The 12500-nt window shown below is 39.6% G+C and overlaps 1 protein-coding gene across 5 annotated transcripts in view; it reads right to left on the bottom strand.

Annotated features, from left to right (window-relative positions):
- The window catches only part of bmpr1bb (bone morphogenetic protein receptor, type IBb), a 116891-nt gene that overhangs the window by 19085 nt on the left and 85306 nt on the right, over positions 1 to 12500 (bottom strand). The gene's annotated exons all lie outside the window — the stretch shown is intronic.

Genomic DNA, 12500 nt, shown 5'->3' with positions numbered 1-12500 from the left:
ATATTGACATAATATTTGTTTGAAGTGTTTATGCTTTTATGAATCTGTGGATCGTCTAAATGATTCTGTGCAGATCACGATCCAATGAGGATATCTGACTGAAGAAGCGTGTTTTACAGTGAACAGATGTAATTTGGAGTGAGTTTTGCGATGGAAATAAACTTCAGGATTCAGTAGTGTAGTTCTTCACCAGCAATTATACACACAATATCTTCATAATAAAGCAGATTTCATAAGTTACAGAGGATTATACTTTATCATTAATGATCGATTTCACTCTAATGTGCAAAACGGCTCAAATACACGAGAGAGACGAGAGTGTGAAGACCGTGTTTGTGTTAATGTGATTCATCAGCGTTTTTGTGTGTGTGTGTGTGTGTGTGTGTGTGTGTGCGTGTGTGTGTGCGTGCGTGTGTGTGTAGAACAGCTCGTACTGTTCTGATATCACAGCTGCCAAGAAGATAAAGACACAGATGCTCTCGGCCTTAAGACACAGATGCTCTCGGCCTTGACAAGATTATCACAAATACCCACGAGTCTCTGAGACAGACTGATGTCGCCAGGACCGATCGTGACAGAGACGCTGCAGACGAATCGCGTTTCACTACAGGCAAACAATATTATCATACGCTGAAGAAATAAAACTGTGAAGGATTCACTTTAAAACAATTTCCAGTCAGAAACTGATAGAAAATCTCATAAATGATTAGAAACGGCATCGAATTAATCATTAAATAGAAATAATGAAAGTGTTTTCTTGCTCTAATAAACTCTAAAAACTAATATCCTAAACTGAGATACTATTATAGTTTACATTAATATTTTGAATTGTATTTATTATTTTATATAATAAATTGTATTTTTGTATTTTTAAATTGTATATATTGAATTGTATTTATTATTTATTTTATTTATTTCTATTATGTTCTATAGCGTATCATGATCGGCACAGAATCATTCAGGCGACCCACAGATTCATAAAAGCATAAACAACAGCAGATGTGATTGAATAATCACTTGAAATTATTATTATATTAGTATTAGATATTAAAAAAGTATAGGATTTTCTCAGTTTGTGTAAATCCATTTGGGTTTAAGAGTATTTATTTATTTCCCACATTAATTTCACACGTCCAGTGCAATTTATGTGTTCTTGTTTCGTTATTACAGTGTATGTTTTGTTATGTCTTTGTTTTTTCCGAGAGAATGGAAATGAACTGTGACAACATGCCCCATAGGTCACATGACCATGAAATGGTCATAAAATAAAATGTCATAAAACATAAAATGGCATAAAATATAAAATGTCACCTGATCTAACCAAAATATATACAAGACAAACTAAAATATTTTGTCAATAAAATCCAACTTTTTCCATATAAAAATAATGGCTTTAACAATAACAAATAAACACATTTTGGAGTCTGACAATGAACACATATTTAGACGTTCAGAAAAACTTGACTGTGTGTGTGTGTGTGTGTGTGTGTGTGTGTGTGTGTGTGTGTGTGTGTGTGTGTGTGTGTGTGTGTGTGTGTGTGTGTGTGTGTGTGTGTGTGTGTGTGTGTGTGAATAAAGTTGGACAAACTTACAAATCTAACTTTATTTAAAGAGTACTTTATAAAAACGCACTAATATAGTTGCAATTTGCAACAATTTAAAGAATAAAGCAGTTCAGATCTGCTATATAGCTCATATCCAACATTATATAGAGTTTTGGATTACACTTTATTTTACAGTGCCATTGTTACATTTGTTACATGTACTTACCATAGTAATAACAGTAAATTATGCATAATTACATGCAACTAATCCTCAACCAAATCCTAATCCTACCTAGTAAGTACATTTTGTTAATTAATATTACTCAGTACTTAAATATATAATTACACTGTAACAATGACACCTTAAAATAAAGTGTAACCGAGTTTTGCAATAATATATAATATTACACATCCATCAGTTGATATACAGCACAGATATTTTCCACCGTTCTTGTTTTTGCAGTGTTTCTCTGTATGAAGCTCAGATATAAACACTATCATTTATCATGCTGATAAAGCAGAACATAAAGGTTCATTAATAATAACAGTGCTGCTCTTTCAAAGGCCATTTGTGATATAAACACAAAACATCTGTTCTTATTCCTCATGGCACAGCGATGACACTTCCTCTTCATGTATATATACTGTTTTGCACAGTACACAGGGCTTTGGCAATTCAGATTTACAATTATTTATCAAGCTAATAAAGCAGATTAAAACTGAAACAAACTGCACTGAGGCGAATCTGCTCATCTGGGTATGATATACTCATAATATACTCATGATGATCATTAGTAAACATCAGCATGACGTCAGCTTACATTCACTGAGACAATGAACAGCAGCTTCACTGCTTACATTACAATGATGTTCATAACACACACTATAAACTATAAACACACGGACACTGCTGGACACACAACGAGACGCAACACACTTCAGTGCAGCAGTCAATCACACTAAAGCAACACACACTGTGTAGATCAGAGATGACCAACCGGCAAGGTCACAGAAACCTGAGACTACCACACTCACACACACACACACACACACACACACACACACACACACACACACACGCAAACACACGCACGCACGCACCCACTCACACACACACCCACTCACACACACACACACACACACACGCGCACGCACGCACGCACACACACGCAAACACACACACACACACACACACACACACACACGCAAACACACGCACGCACGCACCCACTCACACACACACCCACTCACACACACACACACACACACGCACGCACGCACGCACGCACGCACACACACACACACACACACACACACACACACACACACACACACACACACACACAGGAGTTTAATCTTTCTCTTTATTTACACGTTCTGTTCTCGGTCGAGGTGAACAGCGTCGAGATCAACATTCATCTTTACAGATTCCTGAGATAAAATATATTTATGTATGTCAGTGTATCAGTCAGTGTAAACATGGATTTACCAGTCTGCAGAGATGTAAACTATAAAGAAATATATATATATATATATATATATATATATATATATATATATATGCATAGAGAGAGAGAGAGAGACAGAGAGAGACAGAGAGAGAGAGACAGAGAGAGAGAGAGAAAGAGAGAGAGACAGAGAGAGAGACAGAGAGAGAGAGAGAGAGAGAGAGAGAGAGAGAGAGAGGATCAGGTTGTTCAGTTCTCCAGGTGTAGGGAGTAAATCTCGTGGACACACAGATCTCTGACCTCAGTGAGTTCACACAGGAGTCAGGATTCATCCATCACACACACACTGACCCGCTGAGCTCCTGAGATCTCTGTGAAAACACCGGCTCAAGCAGGGCTGGGCCAGACCATCAGATCAGATCCTCAGTGTTGCTTTAACAATGTGGAAACTGTAAGACTCTCACTTGCGCACTTGCACTGCGATATACTCTAGTATAACGACCCCGAAACCCTACATCAGCCCGTTTATGAGTTTGTGTCTAACAATTGTATAGTTGTGTAATTGTGTAGTTGCAATTGTGTAGCAGTGTCACACAAACAAGAGTTCAGATTTTCCCAAATAACAAATTTTATACAACGGTTCATTAAACAATAAGTTAATATTTAAGTTATATTTTAGACACAGTGTTGTCTGTTTTTGCTCTAGTTCACCAATGAAAATAGTTCCAACCAAAACCGCAACAGAATTGTCGTGCGCATCCAAGCAACACACAGCAAAGTTTCATTACTGAACGAACAAGGTTTTCTGAACGAATCAATTATTCAATGATCCATTCATAAAGAGTCGCTTGCTTCATTCCTGAATGATTCAGCAGTTTGAACAAATCGGTTGAATGAATGATTCAATGACTCACTCATTAACACAGTTACTTATCGCCTCTAGATTCATATTTAAAGTATTTCATTATACATTTATTTCATTTTTCAATATTCACAATATTGTTTTTAATTATTAATCTCATAGCATTATTATGCAATTGTGATTTCAGTGTAAATACATCTACTAAATGCAGCTTCTGTGCCACTTCTGAAGTGCAGAGATGGACTTTGTAGATACTGACTTCATTTGATTGGTAACTTACTTTAGTGTCTTATTATTATAACTGAATTTATTGATTAAATGCAAGAATTTGAATACATTTGAAAAATTGCCCTTTTAAAGAAATCAATTTAAGCTGAAAAATATCATGCATTAATGAAAAAGTTATTTATAATATGAAATTATAAACTAACTATATGAATATGAAAAGCATCAGGGATCAGCTGTCCTAAACTGGCACAAAAATGAACATGGTCTAACATTTTTTTTTTAAATTATTAATATATAATTTTCCATACCGAACACCCCTAATCTGAAAGCATCAAATCAGCTAAAATATTTAATAAATCAAATGCACAAGTCTTCATCCGACCCCTATCTGGATTGTGGTTCTGCTGTGACCTTTGACATGCGAGACCAGAGGATCTACAGTGTCTAATTGTCACATGACAAACTCATCTGCACAAACACTGACATGAGAAGGTCAGCATTATTAATGTGCTTTTCTAGAAACTCTTTCATAAGATCCAGGTGGAAAAACGATTAATTTACCCTGTTTATTTTCGTCTAAGATTATGACAAATAATAAATCATGTGAGCGATCAAACATGTCGTGTTCAGACCTGACAGTGGCTCAGTCTCTCTAACACACTCTCCTACTGAACACACTAACACACACTCCTCCTGAACACACTAACACACACTCCACCTGAACACACTAACACACACTCCACCTGAACACACTAACACACACTCCTCCTGAACACACTAACACACACTCCACCTGAACACACTAACACACACTCCACCTGAACACACTAACACACACTCCTCCTGAACACACTAACACACACTCCACCTGAACACACTAACACACACTCCACCTGAACACACTAACACACACTCCTCCTGAACACACTAACACACACTCCACCTGAACACACTAACACACACTCCACCTGAACACACTAACACACACTCCACCTGAACACACTAACACACACTCCACCTGAACACACTAACACACACTCCACCTGAACACACTAACACACACTCCACCTGAACACACTAACACACACTCCTCCTGAACACACTAACACACACTCCACCTGAACACACTAACACACACTCCACCTGAACACACTAACACACACTCCACCTGAACACACTAACACACACTCCTCCTGAACACACTAACACACACTCCACCTGAACACACTAACACACACTCCACCTGAACACACTAACACACACTCCACCTGAACACACTAACACACACTCCACCTGAACACACTAACACACACTCCTCCTGAACACACTAACACACACTCCACCTGAACACACTAACACACACTCCACCTGAACACACTAACACACACTCCACCTGAACACACTAACACACACTCCACCTGAACACACTAACACACACTCCACCTGAACACACTAACACACACTCCTCCTGAACACACTAACACACACTCCACCTGAACACACTAACACACACTCCACCTGAACACACTAACACACACTCCTCCTGAACACACTAACACACACTCCTCCTGAACACACTAACACACACTCCACCTGAACACACTAACACACACTCCACCTGAACACACTAACACACACTCCTCCTGAACACACTAACACACACTCCACCTGAACACACTAACACACACTCCACCTGAACACACTAACACACACTCCACCTGAACACACTAACACACACTCCACCTGAACACACTAACACACACTCCACCTGAACACACTAACACACACTCCTCCTGAACACACTAACACACACTCCACCTGAACACACTAACACACACTCCACCTGAACACACTAACACACACTCCACCTGAACACACTAACACACACTCCACCTGAACACACTAACACACACTCCTCCTGAACACACTAACACACACTCCACCTGAACACACTAACACACACTCCACCTGAACACACTAACACACACTCCACCTGAACACACTAACACACACTCCACCTGAACACACTAACACACACTCCACCTGAACACACTAACACACACTCCACCTGAACACACTAACACACACTCCACCTGAACACACTAACACACACTCCACCTGAACACACTAACACACACTCCACCTGAACACACTAACACACACTCCACCTGAACACACTAACACACACTCCACCTGAACACACTAACACACACTCCACCTGAACACACTAACACACACTCCTCCTGAACACACTAACACACACTCCACCTGAACACACTAACACACACTCCACCTGAACACACTAACACACACTCCACCTGAACACACTAACACACACTCCACCTGAACACACTAACACACACTCCTCCTGAACACACTAACACACACTCCACCTGAACACACTAACACACACTCCACCTGAACACACTAACACACACTCCTCCTGAACACACTAACACACACTCCACCTGAACACACTAACACACACTCCACCTGAACACACTAACACACACTCCACCTGAACACACTAACACACACTCCTCCTGAACACACTAACACACACTCCACCTGAACACACTAACACACACTCCACCTGAACACACTAACACACACTCCACCTGAACACACTAACACACACTCCACCTGAACACACTAACACACACTCCACCTGAACACACTAACACACACTCCTCCTGAACACACTAACACACACTCCACCTGAACACACTAACACACACTCCACCTGAACACACTAACACACACTCCTCCTGAACACACTAACACACACTCCACCTGAACACACTAACACACACTCCACCTGAACACACTAACACACACTCCACCTGAACACACTAACACACACTCCACCTGAACACACTAACACACACTCCTCCTGAACACACTAACACACACTCCACCTGAACACACTAACACACACTCCACCTGAACACACTAACACACACTCCACCTGAACACACTAACACACACTCCACCTGAACACACTAACACACACTCCACCTGAACACACTAACACACACTCCACCTGAACACACTAACACACACTCCACCTGAACACACTAACACACACTCCACCTGAACACACTAACACACACTCCACCTGAACACAAGTGTGCTTTAACAGTTCATCACACTATTAGCATTTTGACATTTTTCAATCTATAGAGCCACAACAAAAAATTAAAAGTACTAAAAAGTACAGAAAGTAAAATAAAATAGTGCAAGAAAATAAAATAAAGAAAATAAAAAGATCCTAAAATAAAATAAACAAAATAAAATAAAATGAAATTACTGAAAAAATAAATAAATCAGAAAAGAAAATAAAATAAAATAGAAAGTACAAACAATAAAAAATAAAAAGTGCAAAACATAAAATAAAAAGTAGAGAAAATAAAACAAAATAAAAAGACCAGTATCAAAACAAAAATATAACTACGTTTAGTAATGTTTTTAATATTCAACATAAAATAAATGTTCCGTAATCACTATTATCCAATGACAAAAAAATAGACACATGAAATTCAGATGGAATAAATCACAAAAATTTAGATTTTCCGATGAAAAGCCATGATTAATATGAGCATTACCATTCACTAAATGTGTCGAGATTTAGTGACATCTAAAGATCAAGAGGAAAGATCAAGATCAAGAGGAAAGTTGACTTCTCTCGACTATAAATCACGTTGGATGAAAACATCTGCGCACTGACTGACAGTGAGAGTGTAAACTCTGCTGTTCATGAGCGCATGTCGTCCTGAGAGAAACAGAACGGGGTTTGGACTCTCGACTGATGTTTGGAGTGAAACCGGACCGGGACGGAGAGAAGAACAAAAGCATGTGACCCTTGTGCTGTTCCACACCATGTTTAGACACACAGAGATCTCAGACACACACACACACACACCGTGTGTTTCACGCATGCAGCTGCTGCGATCTGTCATGTGAGTGTGTGCCAGTGTCACCGTAACTATTATTACTGCAGTCACCTTCTCTCTCTCACACACACACACACACACACACACACACACCGCCCGCTGATATTTCCCTACAACCATCTCAAGTCACATCCACACACACAAACAACATTTCATTATCTTTTCTGACCAGAACACTCTCGCCTTCTGTCATTGGTCAGTCAAGCAGAAACACCTTAAACTCACGCAATTGGTTAATATCGGATGAGTTCGGATCAAACTATCCAATCAATCATAGAGTCAATGCGTTTCCCTCTTCGAGAAATCAACCAAAATGATGGTTTATTCATAAACCATGTTGGCGGAGGCTATTTACACTAACTCCGCCCACTGATGTCTGATTGGTCCAGACAAAATCCCGGAAGATTCTGGATTGTTAACAGCACTAATAGTGTGGAAGTGACGCACGTGGCAGAAAATTTTGATGCAGTTCGAATCTGCCATTTGCCGAACTCACTCTATTCCCTTTCCCCACCACATCTCAGATCAGAAAGGCTTTTTTTTTCAATAAAAACGAAGAAAATATTCGAAAAGTGGAAATAAAGTGTCTTGGGGTAGGTTTAGGAAGGGCTTTATTGTCCCAATAAGACGGCATCCATTTAATAATTTTGATAAATATAATCATTTACACCCTGTGCCCTATTTTAACGATCTAAAGAGCAAATATCAAACGCGAAATGCAAGTAACTTTGTGGGCAGATCTAACAAATCTAAAATGTGTTGGTCTGAAGTCGCTTCATTACTCATAGGTGTGGTTTGGGCATAACGTGAAATAAACCAATCAGAGCGTCATCTCACATTCCCTTTAAGAGCAGGCGCGCTTGTTCCATGGCGGATTGCTATTATAACGGCGGATTTGCCAGGAGCGGAACACAGCCGAGGAGACCGACGTTCTCGTCAGGGCCGTAAAACAAACAAGAGTGACATCGGGGATGGAGAAACACACCCAGATTAGCTTCGGTTAAACAGCCGTATGATAATTTGGGTAAATGTGTAAGCTAGATTTATGCCTATTTTTCACATCTTCATGGACACCACGATGATTTCCCTCGTGTGGAATATTTTTCCTTGTAATTATGTATGATTTGCAAAAATGAAAACTGCTGCGTCTGTGTAGATAAGTCTGTGTTTTGTCAACTCGAAACTAATCCTGTAACCCTGAGTTTGTTCAACTAGCATCATGGTACAGGACAGAACACTCATCCGGTCAGGAACAGAGTCTCTTTGAGGAGCCTGAGCTTCGGTCCCCGGGGTCCGGGGCCACAGGTGCAGCTCAACATCTGACTGAGGATTGGGTTCAGTGTGCGGGAATCTGATCCGGATCCGGTCAGGAACCCGTGGGTTTTCCCGCGCTGCTCGGATTGGTTACGGAAGCTCGTCTGTGATGATAACGAGAGGAGCGGCTGCTAAAGTGTTGAATTAGAGGAATGTGATAAAAGCAAACACCACTCGAGTGTGTTAAAGTGGAGTTTTGTTGTTGTTGTCATTTACAGGCGTCACATGATTTTTTTCACAACTCAAACTGTCCATTTATTAAAACTAAACTACAAAAACAACTCATTGATGAATCATAAGAAGTAGCTGTTCAGTGTTCAATCACAATTTACATATATAGATATATAATATATTTACATATAGAGTATATCCAAAAGTTTGGGGTCGGTAAGAATATTTTTGAAAGAAGTCTCTTCTGTCCACCAAGGCTGTATTTATTTGATTAAAAATACAGAAAGAAAAAATTGTAATATTGTTAAATATTATGAGAATTTTAAATAAATGTTTTCTTATTTGAATATATTTTAAAATATAATTTATTCCTGTGATCAAAGCTGAATGTTCAGCATCATTACTCCAGTCTTCAGTGTCACATGATCCTTCAGAAATCACTCTAATATGATGATTTGATGATCAAGAAACATTTATGATTATTATTAATGTTGAAAACCTTTCATATTTTTGTGGAAACTGTGATACATTTTATTTTTCAGGATTCTTTAATGAATAGAAAGTCCAAAAGAACAGCATTTATTTGAAATAGAATCTTTTGTAACATTATAAATGTCTTCACTGTCAATCCATTTGAGTCCTTGATGAATAAAAGTATTAAAGGGGACATATCATGCTAAATCCACTTTTTTAGCCCTTAAATGCATTTTGTTGTATATTTGGAGTGTTTAGAAGTACAGAAAATATGAAATTATTCTCTTCAGGTGCTTCGTTGATATCTTTATATTCTGTTTTGGTCATATTTTTCAACCTGTTCCGATTTTTCTGTTATCTATGACGTTTTGTGAACTAATACGTCACAGTATTTGCAGCGGAACTGCCAAATAAGGACATTGACTTCCGGCCCAACACTTCGAGCAATCCGCCATTTCTATTTCTCACTGCAATTTTGTAGTCCAAGCTAAAGGATGCACAAGTTACGAGAGGGTAAGTTAAAATGTTCGTTTGTTGGATGTAGTAACCCACACGCTTCATTACACCGTCTAATGTAGATGAACTGCCGCGCTTGTGTCAGGACGCATGTTTAACTGAAAGAACGAGCAGAGAGAGAGACCCGGTCGCGCGCGCGCTCTCTCTCTCTTCAGAGCCAGACGAACGTGTAAAGCCTTGTTTATACTCGACGCAGCCGCAAGATCGCGAGGCGCGCGCGGCAAAAATGACGTCATTGCGGAGTGGGCGGTCTCGCGCGTTGGGTTCGCAAGACCCAATTTCGCCTGGCGGTGTGCACGGCACTTTTTGTAACATCGCGCGCGGCGCCGCATCCGAAGATGAACGACTTTGAGCCGAATCTGGCCGAGCTCGAACTTCTCACCACACCGGCTACACATAGGCACCCAGTTTGCACGTATAAATGAGTTGCTTACATTTAAAAAATGAACATACAATAGCATAAAAAGTATTTTTAATTAACATAAAGGTCCATGTTTAATAAATATGTTCACGAAACTTAATGAAATGTTTAGTGAAATAAGAAAATATGTAAGAGATCGTTAGTTTAGTTATGTTTTATACACATTCTAATATCCATATATTTTGTTTTATTGTCACGAGTAACAATCTCTGGGTTTACTGGGTTTTACACGATTATTTTTGTAGTGTGGTATTGGTGGTGAAAATAAACATTGTCACGTGTGTATAGCTTTCTTCTTCTCACTGCTGATTCCAGGTGGTTTAGAGGACAATTACTCGAGTCGCCCCCTATCGTTTCAAAGAATAGTACAACGGCGAGCGCGTCAAGTATAAACGGCGAGCGCGTCAAGTATAAACGGCGAGCGCGTCAAGTATAAACGGCGAGCGCGTCAAGTATAAACGCCTCGTCCGTTTGCGGAGGTGCGCGCGCAGTCTGCGGAGACTCGCGCTGCGGAGCCAGGCGAAAGCATAAACAAGGCTTAAACAAGACATCACCGTCTCCAAACTAGACGCTGTCTTGCTCTCTCTCCCTCGCACATATTAATCAAAATAAATCGACACGGTGGTAAAAGGTCGGAAGACCAAAGTTTCATGTGTAAATACAGTACACACCATTGCGATACATCCATATGAAGACGTTGTTCTGCAGATTCGTCGTCTTCATTTTCATCTCGCTCCGGCTCTGACTCTGGCTCGAACATGTAAGGCTGGATGGACAAGTCTTCCGTTGTTGACATTTTGTTAATAACGTGTGAATAAAAAGTTTCTGTGCCGCTAGATAATCGTATCTCTGCTATCAAACTACAAAAATGGCTGAACGGGGTGGAGTTGAACCTCTGCAACCTGTAGAGGGGCGGGGTATGAAGTGTCTCAGTTGTATTTAAAGAGACCGCACCAAAACGGGTTGATTGAGACGCACCTCAGAAAAAGGGTAGAAAAGGGGCCTGTGGAGCTATAATAATGAGGAATTCAGACCCAAGCATTGCAGTTCCGCTTTATATAGACTACAAATGTATGATTTATATGTAAAAAGGAACAATTTAAAAGCATGATATGTCTCCTTTAATTTTGTTCATTAAACGGTACAGCGGCACACAGAGAGCGAGTCTAAGAGAGGCAGCTGTTTTAAAGACATGTTTAATTGTCAAAGAAAAGGGAGAGAAACCACGTGTTCCTGAGAACGAATACAGTCATATTTGGCAGGAACTCATAACCTTGAGAACAGCAGCGGTGGAATAAGAGACGATCTGATTCAGGAACACATCAGGAACGATCTTCATAAGAGACTCGACCCACAACTTATACAATATCTGATGTCTCAGAGTTTGAGCTGCAATGGCGAAACGAGAATAAATATCAACCACACAGAGTTTTGAAACTTACATTTATTTGGGCGTTGGTTAACGTTCTGTCTCTTTTTAAATACAAATAAATACAATGAATAGAAATACTATTTAAACTGCACATTTAAACTATTTGTATCGATCTTCATGAAATAAGTCTGTTTATA

Source organism: Scardinius erythrophthalmus (assembly GCF_964197995.2).
Source record: "Scardinius erythrophthalmus genome assembly, chromosome: 23".
Taxonomy (NCBI): domain Eukaryota; kingdom Metazoa; phylum Chordata; class Actinopteri; order Cypriniformes; family Leuciscidae; genus Scardinius; species Scardinius erythrophthalmus.
The sequence above is the reverse complement of the archived record's forward strand: the minus strand, read 5'-3'. Positions and strand labels throughout refer to the sequence as shown.